Below are 22,328 nucleotides of genomic sequence, written 5' to 3'. Positions count from 1 at the left end.
TTTGTGATTTATTGTAACTATTGTGAAAATGCCGCGAAAGACTGTGAATAGTGTATCGCGAGGTATTATGAACGAAACAACCGAATTAAATGACTTCATCAATAGTACCAGTGACACGCAGTGTAAGGATGATAATCCTGCGTTCACTAACAGTCAGTGCGTTTCAACCACTTGTCTTACTGCTGAACATATAGCATTCTTGCAACAAATGTTTAATCAACTTAATGAAAGTTTCAAAAAGACGAGTGAAACATACGACAAACTTAATGAAAGTTTCAAACAGACGAATGAAACGTACGACAGACTTAATGAAAGTTTCGACAACCATTTCAAACAACTTAATGAAAGTTTCGACAACCACTCCAAACAACTTAGCGAAACAATTAATGAAAGTTTCAATCTGGCGAACGAAAAACAAGAGAACCTTAACGAACGGAACAAACAAGTTAGTGAACAGAGTACAGCTGTTACCGTGCAATGTCAGGACATTAAAGAACCATTACGTGTGAATACTAAGGCTTGTGCTAAAAACAGTAATAAAGAAGTTGGCACTGTTGCACAAGAATTAAGTAGTGCATGTGTAGGCACAACAGAATCACATAAAGACGAAGTTAATGCAGTCACTGAACAATGTTCTAAAAACGCAGTACAGATACACGACGAGTTTAATTTAGAGTCAGTGGAAATTTCACACACTCTGAATACGGAAGTCAATAATAAAAGTGAACGTCAGAACAACCAAATTGACGAAAGTATTAAAGTAACAGAATTAACAACTATTTCAGTCACCAATACGTCACAGAATCCGCCACGTTGCGAGCATTTGTCAGAGTTGCGGAGCGCTTATAATGTGAGCAATTTACAGAGACTACGCGACTTAAAATCCGAAAAGCTACGCGACTTAAAACCTGAAAAGATACGCAATTTGAAATCCGAAATGACACAGACAAACAGATTCACACACAAAACTGAACGTGTTCTCAAATTCAGTGGCGAGAACGTAGATTACGAGCAATTTTTATCCGTAAGAAAGTGTAAGGAATTTAATAATGACAGAGCACAGATACACGATTTGCACTGTATGAGACAATTTATGTTTGTATTTTCACCGCTATTGCCTGTAATGCAGAAGCTGGCTTTGAACTGGATACGACAATTTATTTTTGTACTTTCATCAACATTGCCTATTTTACAAAAACTGCAATTAGCATGGATACAGCAATTTGCTATTGGATTTTTACCGCTATTGCCTGTAACACAAAAACTAAAATGTATTTGCAGTGCGTAATTGACCTCAGGGGATTCATTACGCTTTAATGAATATGTGCCGTAGCGAGCATAGGGCCCCGAGCTGTAGTAGTGCTGTTTCATCTTTAGTTTTCTGCACTGCTGCCTTCTCTTCTACTATCCTTTATATCTATCAAAACAGCTCTTTAACTATTGCTCTTCCTAGAATTAAGAAAATTGAGTAATGAAAACCCGATAAGACAAATTTTTTACCGAATGTGACAATTTTCAGTAGGCACTTCAGAACCACCAGCGTAATTTTAATAACAGATAAAATCGTAATCATCAGTATGTGTAAAATTATTAGTAACAGGAACCACATTTTTGGTAACAATAGACGTTTTTCACCACAACGGCATGAAAGTCAGCCGCTTAGCATTCCTGACCAACAATGTAATGTACAAGCTTTAATGTTTCGCCGCGTGCACGTATAGTCCCAGCTACAACAAATTGTAACTCACGGCAGCAAAGAAACAACTACGTATAGAAACACACTATTTCAATTCCTATCGCAAATGCACCGTATAGAAGTGACTATCATGACAAACGTAAAAATAATGAGCTCAATTTTCAGCGTACATTTAATAACAGTCGATCCTTTCAGCAGCAAGAACATCAGCAACAACATATTATAACGAATGAAACAGACAATAGGTGTCATCCATAGCGTAAGATGTCAGGAAGAAATAATAGTACAGTTCAAATGGTCAAAATACCACAGCATCGTCCCGTAAATAACAGCACGTATGACAGAATTTGACGAGACACAGTACAGGTAGTCTATTCCAGTAACGTAAGCAATACTTATTGACACGCAGAATTTTGTTCACGAGAATGTTATTTGAAATATGCTTTGTTGAATGCTCCACTTTTATCGCACCCAGACCTTACTAGAAATTTTTCTATTGCCACCGACAGTTCCAACACAGCTTTAGGCGTACACATTTTTCAGGAAATTGAAGAACATGGCTCAATAGTAATTAAAAACATCGCATTTGCAAGCCGCATTTTGTCACCTGCTGAACGAAATTATTCCGTTACTGAACTAGAAACATTATGTGTTGTATGGGCTTTTACGAGATTTCGGCACTTTCTTTATGGCAGACATACCACCGTTTACACAGATCACAGAGCTATTCAATTTTTACTTTCAGCTAAATTTACTCACGACAGATTAAGCAGATGGAAACTGTATTTACAGGAATTTAATTTTACGATTGTTCACATTCCCGGCACACAAAATGTTATAGCAGACGCACTTTCTCGTTCTCTCAGCAACAATCAGCAAGACGTAGCAACCAACTTCTGCAAAGCAAATTTCAGCGTCATGTACATTCAACAAGTTGCATTTGAAAATTTTATTTCATCGTCATTACAGGACATAGCACGAGAGCAAAGCAAAGACAATGTGTGGAAAGAAATTAAACACCTTTGGCAAGATAAGAATAATGTTACGATTAGAAACCACTACACTGTACGCAATGACATTCTGTTTCGCCGCTCTCATCCAGACAGTAACAATTGGTTATTATGCATTCCTGACGAACTGGTTAACAAATTAATCTGGTACACTCATTTAAGCTACGCACATTATGGAGCAAGAAAATGTTTTCTGATACTGAGACAGAACTGTTATTTTACAAACATGGAAAAACGTATACGACGAGTTTTAGCGTCATGCAAAATTTGCCAGAAAGCTAAGTCTGACACCACTTCACACATTCCTCCATTATATCCCATTATACCTGTTAAATTAAGACATATGGCCGCAGTAGACATTTTTGGTCCAATTCCGAGAACTAATAGAGGTTTTTGCTACATCTTTGTCGCTGTTGAACTCACTTCAAAATTTGTTACTTTCACTCCGTTACGCAAAGCTACTGCTAAAACTGTTTCGAAAGCATTTGTAAAGCATTTCTTATTTCATGTAGGGCATGTGATGAAAGTAATTTCTGACAATGGATCACAATTTCGTTCTGTCATATGGACACGCATGTTACGAGCTAGAAACATTTCTCCGATCTATATATCTAAGTACCACGCCTCTTCGAACCCTTGTGAACGACTAATGAAAGAAATTGGTAAACTGTGTAGAATATACTGCCACAAAAGACATGTTAATTGGGACACACACGTACACTCATTTCAAGATGTAATTAATTCCATTCCAAATGAATCCACTATGCTACCTCCGTCTGTTATACTGAAAAACGTTGAACCACCAAACAAAATCAAAGAATTAGTAACATTTCCTACATCTCGTCGATTACGACACCACGAAATAATTGACATTGCGCTGAACAACATCAAACGTGCCGCAGAGCGCCGGAGAAGACAGCAAAAACAGGTTTGTAGACACCGAGATTTTCACGTTGGACAGAAGATATTAGTACGTACACACTATTTATCCAACAAATTAAAAGGTAAGTGCAGTAAATTTGAACTTCTATACGCAGGTCCATATCGGATTCGCAGCATTCCTCACCCCAATGTTGTACACGTCGAAACTCTGAGAACCAGAAAATCGAAAGGCAACCATCATGTGTCAAACATTAAACCCTTTATCGAATGAAACCACTTTACGATGTAACATGCTATGAGGCCGTTTACACATTTTATGACCACTTATGCAATTATATTGACATTACTAATTACTGATCATTATCGTATTTTTTTCTTGGCAAGTGCCCGGCAAGGTAAGGTTAGCAGGTCGCTCTTCTTGTCGTTACACACTAGACCGTGCATTTTTTCAGATGAACTTACGCATTTTATGAATAATTATGCAATTCTCTATAATGACGCATTAATTTTATCAAATTCTCTCTCCATTGAAGTCTTTAATTATCGCATCTATTAACTACACTACATATAAGCTGAACACAACGAATGTCACATTTTGTCTTTCTTATGTATGTACGATTGTTTTCATGTTTTGTTTGTATGCACTGTGAACTAGTTAAGGTATAACACACACCATTTGACTTTGACATTTTGCCTTGTGATATCTCAACATCATGACTGTTTTACATTTTCCTTTTTTGCTGCTGCATTACGATATTCTCTGTACACTTTTTGCCTTTAAACACTGTCTGTGTTTTGAGATATTACGTTTTTCTGTCATGTTATGCTGTATGCTTAATTATGTCACCATTAACCAGTCATTATTTAATGGGTATATGATTTAAATGCCAGACAGTAATCTTTGTTCATCAGTTTCAGAAAGAAATGATGCGTAAAGGAAATAAATTAAACGGAAATGGGAATTTTAACTATGGAATAGACGAAAGAAGATACAAAACGTTATGAGGACGAGTAAATGGATCAGAATTAACAAGCATTAACCAGAATATATTATACACATCGCAGAATAGCAGTCTTAACTAATTTTTTCTTTCAGAATACAAAGCGATTGATGCAAGCTGTCAGACAGAACTACACATTTTAGTTTTAAGTGATGAAATATGCTAGGGATTAGGAATAGTTGTGTGATGAATAATGAAATGATTTTTGCAGATGATAATGAATGCTGATAATGAACAATGATGAAGAATATGGTACTATGAATAATGAAGTTTTTGTTTACAGGTGATGATAATGATGGAGTTATGATGATATGAATAATGAAGTTTTTCTTTACAGATGAGGATAATGTTGAAGTTATGTATTTATGCTATGTAGTTATTTAAGTATTTGTTGCAGTTTACTTTGACAGCAGGTGTTATATTGCGTAGTAGGATGACTGAAGGTTTTGGAAAGGACAGCTATGGAACACATTTTTTATACACATTTCACTACCTGTTAATTCGAAGTTCACTACTTTTCAGCATAGTCTGCGTTTCTTCTTTCAGTTCAATAATCCATTTTGTATTTTTCTTTCAGGAGAAGCTTTTTATGATAGTTACTAAACTTGTTACTTATTATACCTGTTCTAGTACTTGCATTTTTCTTACCCACTTGTGTCTATCATTTATAAATGTGATAACCTTGCTACAGCTGACTCATGACGAATGACGTTACACAATCTTTTCATTTATAGGAACAACCTAGAAGCAATTTTTTCTCTTATTTCTTCTTGCTTTCCCTTATAATTACCCAAAGCAATGCATTGCTAGCAAAAAAAAAAAACAAAATGTATTAACAGTCCCAGATAATGTCACTAGTTTATGATAATTCTGAATAACACTGATCAGCTCTGAATAGTATGTCACTTGAATAATGACTTCTTAATGATACCAAAACATAATTGCCACTATCTATTGTAATGAGAGTACTTATTATGCCCATGCTTATTAATGCTAATAATGTTTTATACTATTCAATACTTGCTGGCCACTGAGTGCCCATAATTAATGTAATTACTTATTATGCCCATGCTTATTAATGCTATGACTGTAATTAACTGATTTTTTTAATAATGATTTCTTAATGATATGAAGAATACTGAATGATGAATAATGTTTTATACTATTCAATACTTGCTGGCCACTGAGTGCCAATAATTAATGTAACTTAACGTTTTGTTAGTGTTTTCAATGATGACTTCCTATATTAATACTGAATGATGATAAATATTTTGTACTAATCGAAGGTTGCTAGGCCACTGAGTGTTAATAGTTACTTGTAAATATGTCATTTGAATGAGGAAAAATGTTTTGTAATACTCAATACTTGATGGCGATTGATTACCACTCTTGTCTTTAAATTAATTAATGAACATTTTTCTGTAATACTACATTCATGGTACAGAAATGTTCAATGACTAGAGTATGGATACCGCAAACTACTTATGTAATCACTAACCAAGACTTGTGTGTTAGTTAATGTCCTTCACCTTCTGACCTACCTACCTGACATTATTGTAACATCCATTTGTCTTGTCCATCCTCATTATCATGGAGCACTATATTTGGTTTTTGCACTAATTCTACGTTGGTGTGCCGCCTCTTAAGAGCGTGGTGTTGACACGACATGCTGTCCACCACCGTAACCGATGAAGACGCTATTCTGGTCCCACTGTTTGGTGTACCTGGTATACTGCCAAATGATAGTATGGAATACTACTACGACGTTTCACTGTCTTGATACGCTGATAAATACTTCTGGGAACGGAACTGCAGATTGTATCACTTAGTTGTGATTCTGTGGAAAGATATGGACTTTCAGTGCAGCTATGTGCAAACTAAAGTGCTACAACCATGATGCAATCCTTCCTTTCCTATCCTAATAGTGAAAATCATTTTTTTACTAACACCATTTATGTTCATGGCCTATACATTTTTTCTCGATTTGTTGAACTCTAGTGCGAGTACACTTGTGTCACTTGTCGACATGATTTTTGCCATTTGTTGTCAAAATACTAAAGACATTTTCGATTTGTTTTGAAGTGCAGTATGTGTGCACTCTTGTCATCTATATTGTATATACTTTTTGTGATTTGATGATTTTTTCTACTCTTGCGTTTATTTGTTATAAAAATGTTCAAAAGTTTTCAGTGCATGTGCACTTATGTGAATATGTTTTCAACTGAACTACAGTGCCTGTGCACTCTTCTCAATTTTCGATATGATTTGTGTTCATTCTGTATACCTTTTATGATTTATGTCATTTGTTACTCTTGTATATACATTTCGTCTTTTACTGATATGTTCTCCACTGCAGTGCATGTGCACTCATGACACTTGTCAACATGATGAAACTGCTAAAGAATTTTTCAGTGTGTGTACACTTTATTATCTGTCAAATAATTTGTATATACATTTTTCCTAATTTGTTTTGTACTTATATTTTGTCTTGTCTGTAATGTTTTGTAATCGGTGCATGCGCACAACATTTAATTCATGTGATACATCTAAATATTTTGTAAATGTTAATTAATTAAAAGAAAAATTTGTTACGATGGCAAGTCCAAATGACTCACCATCGCTGCCAAATTTTTGCCCCCCCAGTGGAGGGTTATGAAACACGTATGTTGTGCGGCAGCGATGCTGAGACATTGTAGAATCTCTGACCAGAGCAGTTGCGCTCGACTCGCAGTAGCGAGCAGTCAGTCAGTCTGCAGTAGTCAGTCCTCTGTAGTGCTAGGAGTATGTGAGTAGTAGTAGCGGAGAGCAGTCGGCGGGCGTCGGCAGAGCAATGGTCGAGATTCAGGATGAGGTATAATTTATTTAAATAAATAATCATGCAGCTTTGCGCTCATCAGATAATGTAACGAACAGTCATTGTAATTTAACTTTCAAAAATCGCCCCCAATAATAATTTTGATTTTTTGGAAAGCAATTTTTTAACAAAAGTATCATTTGATTCCCTTGCATTTCCTTAAACAAAAAAATTTCAGTTAACTTCAAAAAATTTAGTTATGGCGATACATCTATTGCAAGCTGTGCCGCAGAATAAGAGCAGAATTTTGACATGCAGTTTTAATAAGGTAAGAAATTTATTCTGAATTCGCACAGGGCAAACACCGACATTTCGGTTTAATTAAGTTTTGGTTATCACTGTAGTTTCATTGTCATGAGATTATCTTTCATTATTTAATGGGAACTTGTACTTGAGTCAGATAGCGAGCTTTCATTTTATTGTCTTTGCCGTTAATATTTTTGTGGGAGCTTACATTTAGCTCTAGGTCCATTTCATATAATTATTGTTCATTACATTTTTCTTGTGGGGAGGTTACACTTAGCTGTGGCTCCATTACTAATAAATATAGTTATTTTGATAGAAAATCTTGTGGGGAGGTTACAATGTATATAACAGTGCGCGATCGCTTTATCTCAACACTATGCGTCGCAAGTGGACCTCTGCCCACGCCACTCTGACGGGCACCCTGATAGCGGCAGTGGCGCCACACTCTCTGCATCCCCCGGTTTCTGTAGGACACATTTCACCGGCACTCACCCACATCAGAGAGTTCTCGATTAACTTCAGCTACTTAAGGTCGGAACTTCCGACGACACGGAAGCCCAGCACGAAAGACTATTATCGCCTCTATCAACAGCAGCCCGCATCTCGTGGTCGTGCGGTAGCGTTCTCGCTTCCGACGCCCGGGTTCCCGGGTTCGATTCCCGGCGGGGTCAGGGATTTTCTCTGCCTCGTGATGGCTGGGTGTTGTGTGCTGTCCTTAGGTTGGTTAGGTTTAAGTAGTTCTAAGTTCTAGGGGACTGATGACCATAGATGTTAAGTCCCATAGTGCTCAGAGCCATTTGAACCATTTTTTATCAACAGCAGCAACCTGTAAACACGGTCGCCCACAGACATCTTGGAGTTGCCTGGAACACGGTGTTCAAATGGTTCAAATGGCTCTGAGCACTATGGGACTCAACGTCTCAGGTCATTAGTCCCCTAGAACTTAGAACTACTTAAACCTAACTAACCTAAGGACATCACACACATCCATGCCCGAAGCAGGATTCGAACCTGCGACCGTAGCGGTCTCGCGGTTCCAGACTGCAGCTCCTAGAACCGCACGGGCACTTCGGCCGGCAAACACGGTGTGGCGGGCGGTACACACGCCTTTTCTACCTAGGACGGTGCCTTCATTGTGGTACGTGGTCGTGAATGGGAAGTTCGCTACTCGTCAGAGGCCACATTCCATACATCTGACGGACGACCCCTTGTGTGCGACATGCTCAGTCGCTGACTCGGCTGCACACCGTCTCACGTGCGCAGCGCACGCTGGCGTTACTCTTGCGGCGATTGCCGGAGTCTATCTCCCCTGATGACGTATTGCGCCCCGACACAGATATTGAAGCGTCCAGCGCGGATGATCCATAGTGTCAACCAAGTCAAATTCAAAGAACAGAGTGGAACAACCGACAAGAGGTGCACAAGTCACACACAATCCTAAAAACAGATTGCACCTTAAATGTAAATAGTTAACAGCATCTCCATGTCTAATAAGAGCTTAAAGCTGGGTACCTCTTCAAGGGACCTACGCCTTCCGTTAAGGGGCAGCGCACACTCTGGATGGAAGGATCTTAATTGTGGTTCCTCTCTTTTGAGCCCAACCCGACGGATACCTATGGTAGATCGGGGAAAACCACCGTTCAGGTCGTGTTGTCGGCGGGGCCGGGAGGTGCTAACTGCCACACCACGTATCATTGTAAGTCTCATTGGCTCAGCGTGAACTGTTTGTACAACCAACCTACACAGCCTATACCTCAACCTCCACTACAATAATAACTTCTGATCTGAAGCTTAAAGTTAGGCACCTCTTCAAGAGACCTACGCCTTCCATTAAGAGGCAGCGCACAGTCTGGATGGAAGGATCTTAATTGTGGTCCCTCTCTTTTGAGCCCAACCCGACGTCTACCTATGGTAGACCGAGGAAAACCACCGTTCAGGTCGTGTTGTCGGAGGTGCTTGCGCCTGATGTACTCTACTAGGAGCCTTGTAGGCTCAACACAAACCGTTAGCGTCATTACCTTTATAACTTTTACCACAAGTACCCTTTCATTAGCAACTTTGAGCCAAGCACAAAATCAGTTACCTCTCTATTCTATATCGTAAATAATTTAGCATGCTGGACATGGAGGTCTTAGTCTTAGTTTCTAGCTTTAACGTACCCTAATCTCTTCTAGTTAAGTTAGTTTTTAGGATGGTAGATGTTGAAGGCATGGTGAGCGACGGCCAGCGTCTTGAGGGTCATTCCAAGACCCGGGCCGCCGCCCACAACCAGGTGACGGGCAATATTACGAGGTGCGGCTAGAAAAAAACCGGACTGATGCTGGAAAAAACATTTATTTACAATTATTTACAATTTCATGTTATCTCCTTCAATGTACTGCCCTCCTCGGTCTCTACACCGCTCCATACCAATTTTCCACTGTTCATAGCAATGCTGCAGATCATTTTCGGTAAGTCCATACATTACTTCCGTCGCTTTTTCTTTTACTGCTTCAACAGTCTCAAATCTAGTTCCTTTCAAAGCTGACTTGACTTTAGGGAAAAGAAAAAAGTCACAGGGGGCCAAATCAGGTGAGTAGGGTGGATGATCTAAGATGGGAATGTTGTGTTTTGCCAAAAACGTCTTCACTGACAACGCACTGTGAGCTGGGGCATTGTCTTGGTGAAGGATCCGTGACTTTTTTCTCCACAAATCGTTCCGTTTTCTCCGTACCCGCTCACGTAGGGTAGCCAGGACGCTAATGTAGTAATGCTGATTCACTGTTTGTCCCTCTGGTACCCAATCAATGTGCACAATCCCTTTGATGTCAAAAAAAAAAAAACAATCATCATTGCCTTGAATTTCGATTTTGACATTCGTGCTTTTTTTTTGTCGTGGAGAACCAGGAGTTTTCCAATGCATCGATTGGCGTTTAGTTTCGGGATCGTAAGTAAAAAACCACGATTCATCGCAAGTAATAACATTTTGTAAGAAGGTGGGATCACTTTCAATGTTTTCCAGGATGTCAGAACAAATCATTCTTCGGCGTTCCTTCTGTTCAATTGTGAGACACTTTGGAACCATTTTTGAACACACTTTGTTCATGTTGAAACTTTCATGAAGAATCTGCCTAACACTTTCCTTGTCAACTCCTGTTAACTCAGACACTGCTCTGATTGTTAAACGGCGATCTTGTCGAACAAGTTTACCGATTTTTTCAATGTTTGCATCAGTTTTTGCTGACAATGGTCTGCCAGTGCGAGTGTCATCACTGGTGTCTTCGCGGCCATCTTTAAATCGTTTAAACCACTCAAACACTTGTGTTCGCGATAAACAATCATCGCCGTACACTTGTTGTAACATTACAAACGTTTCACTTGCAGATTTTCCTAGTTTGAAACAAAATTTGATGTTAACACGCTGTTCTTTCTGTACACTCAACATTTTCCGACGCACAGACAAAACGTCAACTACTTAAAACAGACGCCACGGGCAGACTGAGTGCAGGAGGCAGACGAAACTCGAGCAGTAGGCGGAGCGAGAGTCACGTGACAGGCCACGCGACTTTCAGCCTTATTGCATTCGTTTTATTGTTTCACCAGTACTAGTCCGGTTTTTTTCTAGCCACACCTCGTATACCTATCTCTTCTCCATTCAATTCTCTTCCTTCTTTCTAAATATTTAATTTCGTTTTTTTATTAGTATCTTACTCGATTTTGTATTAGTTATAAGTTTTTCTAATGCTGCACACAAAAAAAAAGATATCAAATGGATGTAAACAAACAGAGCCCGCCTCCACGTGGCGGGACACGGGCAACGCTGTGAATGGGGACGGGAGCCGGTGTGGTGTTACTTTTAGTCACACCGGACCCCGGACCCAGTCACAGCGGCTAAGTGGCAACATACGACCCACCATAAGAAATTAGATGGTGGGTCATAAAATATAAGCAGCTAGTGGAAAAAAAAAATAATTTGCGCCCCGACGGAGTATATTTTCCATCAACCAGGACGAACGCCGTTAACTGGCTAAAAGGCATGGCACGCACTTTACTACATATTTTGGGATGCTCCCAAAGGCACACTCGACTCTTGGTCCCTCCTGATGACGACACATGCAGCTCTCAGCCGCCACCCGAAGTACTGAACCCGTTTCGCAAATTATTTAGGTTCATTATTTGCGGATCCTCCTGCTCGCTGGGGCGTTCCGGGTATGAGACGCTGAGAATGGAGAAGAATCCTCAGAATCCTCGAGCATATTGATCCTCTACGGACGGAATGGGGGGGGGGGGGGGGGGGAACCTCACCCAACAGACGAGAAAACGACTCGGACGCTCGACTATGGCAGTTGTAGGATCTTTTTTGTGATGAAACACAAATAAATCCATAAAAAATACAAATGTTATAAAAATTAAAGAAATAGTTAAATAAAAGAACATAGACGAACCCACTACGTCCTCTTCCTGATCCTTAGATCCGCGAACACGTTGCTTGGGCGTGGCGGCGGGGTGGCAAGGCTTCGTGTGTCGACCCCTGCCCTACCGGTCGTCTTGGACCTGCAGCGGTTCCTTAAAATGTGGTCAGCGCGACAGACTGTCAATCCTACGGGCCCGGGTTCGATTAGCGGCTGGGTCGAAGATTTGCTCCGCTCAGGGACTGGCCGTTGTGTTGTCATAATAATCATCATTTCATCCCCATCGGCGCGCAAGTCGCCAAAGTGGCGCCACATCGAAAGACTTGCACCCGACGAACGGTCTACCCAACGTTAGACCCTAGTCACACGACATTTACTTTTTTATATCTCCAGAAATTGTTTCATCCTGGCATTTGTATGTGTTGTGGGATCAGAGGGTGCTACGTTTTGCCTTTTGTGCATAGTTTTACATCTCTCTGCAGTAAGTTGCGAGTCGTCGCAGCACTTCTTACAAAGCACTGACTCGATATTTGTGCAGCTTTTCCCGGAAAGTAGTGCAGAGAGAGAGAAGATCCAACGGAGAGCAGCGCGCTTCGTTACAGGATCATTTAGTAATCGCGAAAGCGTTACGGAGATGATAGATGAACTCCAGTGGAAGACTCTGCAGGAGAGACGCTCAGTAGCTCGGTACGGGCTTTTGTTGAAGTTACGAGAACATACCTTCACCGAGGAGTCAAGCAGTATATTGCTCCCTCCTACGTATATCTCGCGAAGAGACCATGAGGATAAAACCAGAGAGATTAGAGCCCACACAGAGGCATACCAACAATCCTTCTTTCCACGAACAATGCGAGACTGGAACAGAAGGGAGAAACGAACGATAGAGGTACTCAAGGTACCCTCCGCCACACACCGTCAGGTGGCTTGCGGAGTATGGATGTAGATGTAGATAGTTGATAATCGAATCATCTGGGACAAGTCTGAAGTTGGTACCCACATACCGTGCAGAGCCATTGATATAAGGCATGAAGATCAAGAGTCCCTTGACACTTCCGTGGGGCATTCCCGAAGTTACTCCTAACTCGACACTGTATTCATAATAATGTGCTGCGTCCTCCTTTAAAAAAAATCCTCAGTCCACTCGCGAATTTCATTTTGATCCGCTTTTTTTTTTTTTTTTTTTTTTTTTTTTTTTTTTTTTTTTTTTTTTTTTTTTCCCGTTGGTGTCGTATCCAGTCGAATGGCTTTCGCATGTCAAGAAATCCTTCATCGATCCGACTCCCCTGTTCCACGACACAGAAGAGATGAGAAGCATCACCTTCACGCACAGTCTTTAGTAGCCTGTATCTGCGTTATTTCGCGGAAAGACCACAAAGATAAGATAAGAGGGATTAGTGCTCGTACAGAGACATATAGGCAGTCGTTTTTCCCTTGTTCTGTTTGGGAGTAGAACAGGGAGAGGATAGTTGTGGTACGAGGTACCGTATGGTGGATTGCGGAGTATGTACGTAGATGTACATTCGGACAATCTGTGGCCCTCTTGCACCCTCCCACCGCTCCCCACCCCCAGCTGCTTCCCCCTCCCCATATAACTGCGTCACGGTCCCCTCCGACGTTCAGTTTGTTTTGTACGCCGACACACGCAACACGTCTGCTGGTCCGTAAGTTTTCATACCGTCCTCTCGGTACACCTATTACTTCTGATACCCTTTCGCCTCCTTGCGCAAACGTCGTTCGACACATCTGTGACCTCGCCACTGGGTACTTTTACTCAGTTCTATAAGATGCGAGAATCCTGTTGTGGTTATAACCTTTTCTCTTAGTAGGCGCTTCTTTCGTGATAGAACGTAAGAATTTTCTCTTATGACCGATTTTTACATTATTGTATATATTCTCATCTGCGAGAAAGTGATGTTATCATGATTATGGTTGGCAAGTTAACGGATCACTTTATCTCTAGTCGTAATTTTGTTACGCGAAAACATTTTGCGATTGTTTTCGTGCTATTTGTCCTCATCTGCATGTGCTCGTCTATAGTGGAAATACATAAATAATATACACGTGTTTGGAGAACACAATATTTGTATTTCTGGTGTTCATGTTTTTGCATTGGCTCTGGCATCGAACTGCATATATCGAGGGAAGGAACGAGGGACTATTACGCCGCCGGCTTAGTCGGCTGTTCCGTTAACGTTTTTAATTTAAACTTCCCCGTGAGAGTATTTAAAGAAAAAGGACTTTGTAGCGTTTATGCATAAAGTAATTACGTTTACAATTCGACTTCAACTTAACCCCTGCAAGCACGGCAGTTTCTTACTAAGAAGGCCACACAGATAAAATGATTTAATTGTTAGTTTCAGGCTGTTAAATCTGCGAGGCAATATTTACACCAATTTTACGCAAATGATATATGAATTCAGACTCTTTTTAAAGTCCCGGGCATCTGTAATGTATACCAGGTGTACCGGTATGAAATGAGCGTTAAGATACAAATGTATCGATAGGGAACATTTGTTGTGAACGAGCCTTAATTTTTTTTTTAGTTTGGTTGCTATGACATCTGTCAAAGATATTTAGTATACATTAAGTCATGGAACAAACAACATAATATGTTTTCATCGTGTTAACAATGTCGTATTTTGTACCAGGCAGTGATGATTCGCGGAAAGCATTAATTTTTTGATTTGAAAAAAAAGTTCTGCAGAGTCGCATCGAATGCTTGTCGAGGCATATGGTGATCATGCCCTGTCAGAAGCAACATGCAAAAGATGGTTTCAACGGTTCAGAAATAATGGTTTTGATGTAAGAAATCAAGAACGTGGAAGACCACCAGAAAAGTTCGAATACGCCGAATTGCAAGCAATATTGGATGAAGATGATACTTTGAGTCAGAAGCAAATGGCAGCAATGCTAAACGTTGCACAACAAACAATTTCTGGCCGTTTGAAAGCTATGGGAAAGATCCAAGAGTGTGGAAAATGGGTGCCACATGAATTGAATGAAAGACAGATGGAAAACCGAAAAACCATTTGTCAAATTTTGCATCAAAGACATGAAAGAAAATCAATTTTGCATCGAATTGTTACTGGCGATGAAAAATGGATTTATTTTACGAATCCCAAATGGGAAAAATCATGGGTTAATCCGGAACAACCATCAACATCGACCTCAAAACCAGGTAGATTCGGCAAGAAGACAATGCTCTGTGTTTGGTGGGATCAGAAAGGTGTGGTGTATCATGAGCTTCTAAAACCCGGTGAAACTGTGAATACTAATCGCTACAGACAACAAATGATCAATTTGAATTATGCATTGCTCGAAAAAAAGACCAGAATGGGCCAGAAGACATGGCAAAATAATTTTTTTACACGACAATGGACCTGCACGCAAAGCAAAACTGGTTCAGGATACAATCAAAACACTTGGCTCGGAGCTGCTACCCCTCCCGCCGTATTCACCAGACTTGGCCCCTTACGACTACCATTTGTTTTCATCAATGGGACACGCATTGGCTGAGGAACACTTCGATTCCTACGAAGAAATCGAAAATTGGGTGTCTGATTGGTTTGCTTCAAAAGACGAACATTTCTATTGGCGTGGTGTCCACAAATTGCCAGAAAGGTGGTCAAAATGTATAGAAAGCAATGGTCAGTACTTTGAATAAAATGTTTTTACTTTTCAATCTGTATATTGAGCAAGCAGTGAAGGAAACAAAAGAAAAATTCGGAGTAGGTATTAAAATCCATGGAGAAGAAATAAAAACTTTGAGGTTCGCCAATGACATTGTAATTCTGTCAGAGACAGCAAAGAACTTGGAAGAGCAGTTGAACGGAATGGACAGTGTCTTGAAAGGAGGATATAAGATGAACATCAACAAAAGCAAAATGAGGATAATGGAATGTAGTCGAATTAAGTCGGGTGATGCTGAGGGAATTAAGATTAGGAAATGAGACACTTAAGGTAGTAAAGGAGTTTTGCTATTTGGGCAACAAACTAACTGATGATGGTCGAAGTAGAGAGGATATAAAATGTAGACTGGCAATGGCAAGGAAAGCGTTTCTGAAGAAGAGAAATTTGTTAACATCGAGTATAGATTTAAGTGTCAGGAAGTCGTTTCTGAAAGTATTTGTATGGAGTGTAGCCATGTATGGAAGTGAAATGTGGACGATAAAGAGTTTGGACAAGAAGAGAATAGAAGCTTTCGAAATGTGGTGCTACAGAAGAATGCTGAAGATTAGTTGGGTAGATCACATAACTAATGAGGAGGTATTGAATAGGATTGGGGAGAAAAGGAGCTTGTGGCACAACTTGACTAGAAGAAGGGATCGGTTGGTAGGACATGTTCTGAGACATCAAGGGATCACCAATTTAGTATTGGAGGGCAGCGTGGAGGGTAAAAATCGTAGAGGGAGAGTAAGAGATGAATACACTAAGCAGATTCAGAAGGATGTAGGTTGCCGTAGGTACTGGGAGATGAAGAAGCTTGCACGGGATAGAGTAGCATGGAGAGCTGCATCAAACCAGTCTCAGGACTGAAGACCACAACAACAACAACAACAACTTTTCAGTTCAAAATTAGTGTTTTACTTTCACAAAAAACCGCTCATTTCAGACCGGTACACCTGGTATATGGAGACTGAAGCACCGAATGAAAATTTGTGCAAAGACTGGGTCTCGAACCTGGGTCTCCTGCTCACAAAGGCAGATGCGGTAATCACTACGCTACCGTTGCACAGTGGCTTTCCATGCAGTCGTGCAAAGCCACTGTGCCAGGGTGGCGTAGTGATTACCGCATCTGTCTAATCAGTAAGAGACCTCTTTTGGAATTCTGGCCTTGGTACAGATTCTCATTCATCGCTTCATCGCTTCGTTAATTTTGCAATTTGTAAGTGTGGGACTGAGGTGGTCACATAATGACAACCCAGAAAAGGAACACCAGCAAGGGTTGAATATCGGAAATAATCGATGTAGTAGTGAATTTTTGTAGAGTTGTAAGAGGGAGTGGTCTGAACAACATCCTAAAGGGGGCGAGCATATTTGAAAGCCGCTTATGTAAGTTCCCTTTGAATAACTCGAAAACTGCGGCCTCTAGCAAAAACGTATCCCAGTACAACGTTAAATTATATTAAACGTCTTACAAAAAAAAGGCCCTATTAATTTTTTCTGTAGGACCAAAACTTTGCACGTAGAGAGTGAGAGAATATCGAAAATCTCGTGCACCGCGCATGCGCTGTAGTTTAGGGGTTTTTATAGGCCAGTATGTCGTAGTTTCCCGACTTTATGGACTGTAAATGTCCTGTATGAAATTGTTCGGTTCAACTTCATCCTTGCCCCGTTGGAGGTTTGAGTGCTCCCTCGGGCATAGGTGTGTGTGTTGTCCTTAGGTAAGTTAGACTACGTACCGATGACCTGAGCAGTTTGGTCCCATAAGACCTTATCACAAATTTCCAAATTTTTTCAACTTCGTCGGCTACAGGAAGTCCCTGGAGGAATGATCAGTATTGAGGGATATCACAAGAAGATCATTCGAAGGGAAAAACTTGATCTGGATACATGCCCTATTCCGAATGGTTTCCAAGCTAGAACACATTGTTCCTGTGCTAGTGGTGTGCACATGCGCCTCTTACCCACCGAACCTCTTCGACGTTTTATTCTAGCTCTACCTACCTCATTGCTTTCAACCTGTTTTCTCGGGATGGAAATGAAACTACTCGTTTGGCGCCTTGGTGCTGGGTTGGGTTGATTTCGGGGGAAGAGACCAAATTCGAGGTCATCGGTCTCGTCAGATTAGGGAAGGATGGGGAAGGAAGTCGGCCGTGCCCTGTCAAAGGTACCATCCTTGTATTTGCCTGGAGCGATTTTAGGGAAATCACGGAAAACCTAAATCAGGATGGCCGGACGCGGGATTGAACCGTCGTCCTCCCGAATGCGAGTCCAGTGTGCTAACCACTGCGCCACCTCGCTCGGTCCCTTGGTGCAGGTCCTCTTACATTCGATGCCACATTGGGCGATCTGCGCGCCGGATTTTTCTCGAGATGTTTTTCTGCCATAGGAATGGGTCTGGACTCATAATTGAACCTTGTGGGAACCCTTTTGTGGTTTCTCTCCAGTTACTAAAATTTTATATCTTTTAGACATTGTTTGAATTACTCAGCACAACTTTTTGTCTCCTGTTTGTTAAGTATGATTTAAACCAGTTGTGTGTAAGGCCAGCAATTCCACAAATAACAATGTATGTTAAATGTGCTTTATCTTGGAATAGAGCATATGTCTATCTGCAGTTCCTCCTAGGACAGCCTGTATGGACTGCCTCAGAAAAAGATTGAATCTACCAGAAGACAGTGCACGTGTGATTGTAATTATACACATGCATACACCACTGCCCCATTTTGTGGGCGTCGCTTCTTTGATCAGTAGTGTGTATGTAGGAGCTACCTGCACTTTCTCCCAGTCACCTGGAACTTTGTGCTGGGCCAGAGATTTGCAATGAATTCAAACTAAGCAAGGGAACTGTGGCGAAAAGTCCTTTTTGTAAAACCGATTGGGATTCCATCTGGCTGCAGCGACTTTTAGCTGCTTTTCAACGCCAGGAACAACGGAAAAAGCATGCGAAGTTCAGAAGAACGCGAAATCCCGAAGATTGGCTAAAATTTACAGACGCGAGAAATTTGGCACGGACTTCAATGCGAGATGCCTTTAATAGGTTCCACAACGAAACATTGGCTCGAAATTTGGTAGAAAACCCGAAGAAATTCTGGTCGTATGTAAAGTACACAAGCGGCAAGACGCAGTCAATACCTTCGCTGCGCAGTGCCGATGGTACTGTTACCGACGACTGTGCCGCTAAAGCGGAGTTATTGAACGCATATACTGTATTCAAACATTATGAATCACCTCTGAGGGAACGATCTATTGATACGCAATCAGCATGGTTTCAGAAAACATCGTTCTTGTGCAACGCAGCTAGCTCTTTATTCGCACGAAGTAATGGCCGCTATCGACAGGGGATCTCAAGTTGATTCCGTATTTCTAGATTTCCGGAAAGCTTTTGACACCGTTCCTCACAAGCGACTTCTAATCAAGCTGCGGTCCTATGGGGTATCGTCTCAGTTGTGCGACTGGATTCGTGATTCCCTGTCAGGAGGGTCGCAGTTCGTAGTAATAGACGGCAAATCATCGAGTAAAAGTGAAGTGATATCAGGTGTTCCCCAGGGAAGCGTCCTGGGACCTCTGCTGTTCCTGATCTATGTAAATGACCTGGGTGACAATCTGAGCAGTTCTCTTAAGTTGTTCGCAGATGATGCCGTAATTTACCGTCTAGTAAGGTCATCCGAAGACCAGTATCAGTTGCAAAGCGATTTAGAAAAGATTGCTGTATGGTGTGGCAGGTGGCAGTTGACGCTAAATAACGAAAAGTGTGAGGTGATCCACACGAGTTCCGAAAGAAATCCGTCGGAATTCTATTACTCGATAAATAGTACAATTCTCAAGGCTGTCAATTCAACTAAGTACCTGGGTGTTAAAATTACGAACAACTTCAGTTGGAAAGACCACATAGATAATATTGTGGGGAAGGCGAGCCAAAGTTTGCGTTTCATTGGCAGGACACTTAGAAGATGCAACAAGTCTACTAGAGAGACAGCTTACACTACACTCGTTCGTCCTCTGTTAGAATATTGCTGCGCGGTGTGGGATCCTTACCAGGTGGGATTGACGGAGAACATCGAAAGGGTGCAAAAAAGGGCAGCTCGTTTTGTATTATCACGTAATAGGGGAGAGAGTGTGGCAGATATGATACGCGAGTTGGGATGGAAGTCGTTAAAGCAAAGACGTTTTTCGTCGCGGCGAGATCTGTTTACGAAATTTCAGTCACCAACTTTCTCTTCCGAATGCGAAAATATTTTGTTGAGCCCAACCTACATAGGTAATGATCGTCAAAATAAAATAAGACAAATCAGAGCTCGAACAGAAAGGTTTAGGTGTTCGTTTTTCCCGCGCGCTGTTCGGGAGTGGAATGGTAGAGAGAGAGTATGATTGTGGTTCGATGGACCCTCTGCCACGCACTTAAATGTGAATTGCAGAGTAGTCATGTAGATGTAGATGTAGATGTTTGTCGTAAGTGGTCCCTTTGGCATATGGGAGTCTGTGTAGCTGTGAGACGATGGTACGGCTGTACGATCCTCCTTCGTGAACGATTTGGGCAGAGGCGTGTGACGGAAAGCAACAGGTGCGGCAGCGACCAAGCGCTGTTAACCTCGTCGGCTGGCACGGGTCGTGACGGGAAGCCATTACGCCACGTCACATACCGGGCGCTATGGCGGGGCGTTATTACGGCGACGCGTCGACCGTGGCGTGCGCTACGTGCCGCGGCGGTTGGCACGCCTGACTAAAGCGGGCAGGCAGCGCTGCGTGCGGGGAAGTCCCGCCCTGCCTCCGCCGCCAGTCTGGCCACGCACGTGGGGCGTCACACGTGTGACTGACGTGTGACGGCGAGCGGGCGCCCACCACCCGCGTGTGTGGCATGCGTGGAATACATCAGCACACCTGTCCTCTCCTCAGGCACACAAACACACACACCTGCCGACAACGAGCTAACTGCGTAAGTACCTGATTTATTGGTACTACATACTATATAAAGCAGTGCCTTACCATGGTGAAACTGTGCACGTTGCAGAATTGCCAAAGTACTACTCTCGCTCTGGGGATTAGGAAACCCTACGGGCTAAAGTTCTGAATAACTGGTATTTTTCGGTTTTGTTTGGTCTCAGTTATAGCAGGCTCTTTTCGATATTTGCCAACAACTGGGTAAAAAACAGGTATATCAGTTTTCCATGGCAGTAGTGCTAAAATTCCAGAATGAGATTTTCACTCTGCAGCGGAGTGTGCGCTAATATGTAACTTCGTGGGAGATCAAAACTGTGTGGCTGACCGAGACTCGAACTCGGGACCTTTGCCTATCGCGGGCAAGTGCTCTACCATCTGAGCTACCGAAGCACGAGTCACGCCCGGTACTCACAGCTTTACTTCTGCCAGTACCTGGTCTCCTACCTTCCAAACTTTACAGAAACTCTCCTGCGAACCTTGCAGAAAAAAAAAATGGTTCAAATGGCTCTGAGGACTATGGGACTCAACTGCTGTGGTCATAAGTCCCCTAGAACTTAGAACTACTTAAACCTAACTAACCTAAGGACAGCACACAACACCCAGCCATCACGAGGCAGAGAAAATCCCTGACCCCGCCGGGAATCGAACCCGGGAACCCGGGCGTGGGAAGCGAGAACGCTACCGCACGACCACGAGATGCGGGCGAACCTTGCAGAACTATCACTCCTGAAAGGAAGGATATTGCGAAGACATGGCTTAGACACAGCCTGGGGGATGTTTCCAGAATGAGATTTTCACTCTGCAGCGGAGTGTACGCTGATATGAAACTCCCTGGCAGATTAAAGCTGTGTGCCGGACCAAGACGCGAACTCGGAACCTTTGCCTTTCGCGGGCAAGTCCTCTACCATCTGAGCTAGTTCTGCAAAGGTTCGCAGGATAGCTTCTGTAAAGTTTGGAAGGTAGGAGACGAGGTACTGGCAGAAGTAAAGCTGTGAGGACGGGGCGAGAGTCGTGCTTCGGTAGTTCAGATGATAAAGCACCTGCCCGCGAAAGGCAAAGGTCCCGAGTTCGAGTCTTGGTCCGGCACACAGTTTTAATCTCCCAGGAAGTTTCAGTGCTAAAATTTTACGATTTTAAAACCTAAATTTTTTTTGGGAATTCGATTGCGTCTTATTTATTCATGACATTTCCATTGCTTTGAAGTATTGGGTTAGTACAAAAAGTGAGAAAAACGACTGGTGCTATTTTAATAACAACAGCGACAGAAACGAACTATGAACATACGAAATAAGAATACGTACCGCATTTTTGATACAATACTGTACCTGTTTCTGTGTGATGTGGCTTATTAGATGATACGATACGTATGTACAGTGTGCAAGACTTTCCCTCACATTGTCGACACAGTAGTTTCTCAGTGTCATTCTCAGACATCGGTTGTGTTGCAGAATGATGGTGTGTCGGCAGTCTGGGAGTTAGGATTGACACAAACGAGAAACGAGAGAAGTTCATCTGCATCTACCTCCATACTCCACAAGCCACCTGACGGTGTGTGGGGGAGGGTACTTTGAGTACCTCTATCGGTTCTCCCTTCTATTCCAGTCTCGTATCGTTCGTGGAAACAAAGATTGTCGGTATGCCTCT

Source organism: Schistocerca nitens, chromosome 11 (genome assembly GCF_023898315.1).
Source record: "Schistocerca nitens isolate TAMUIC-IGC-003100 chromosome 11, iqSchNite1.1, whole genome shotgun sequence".
NCBI lineage: Eukaryota > Metazoa > Arthropoda > Insecta > Orthoptera > Acrididae > Schistocerca > Schistocerca nitens.
This window is presented reverse-complemented; position numbering follows the sequence as displayed.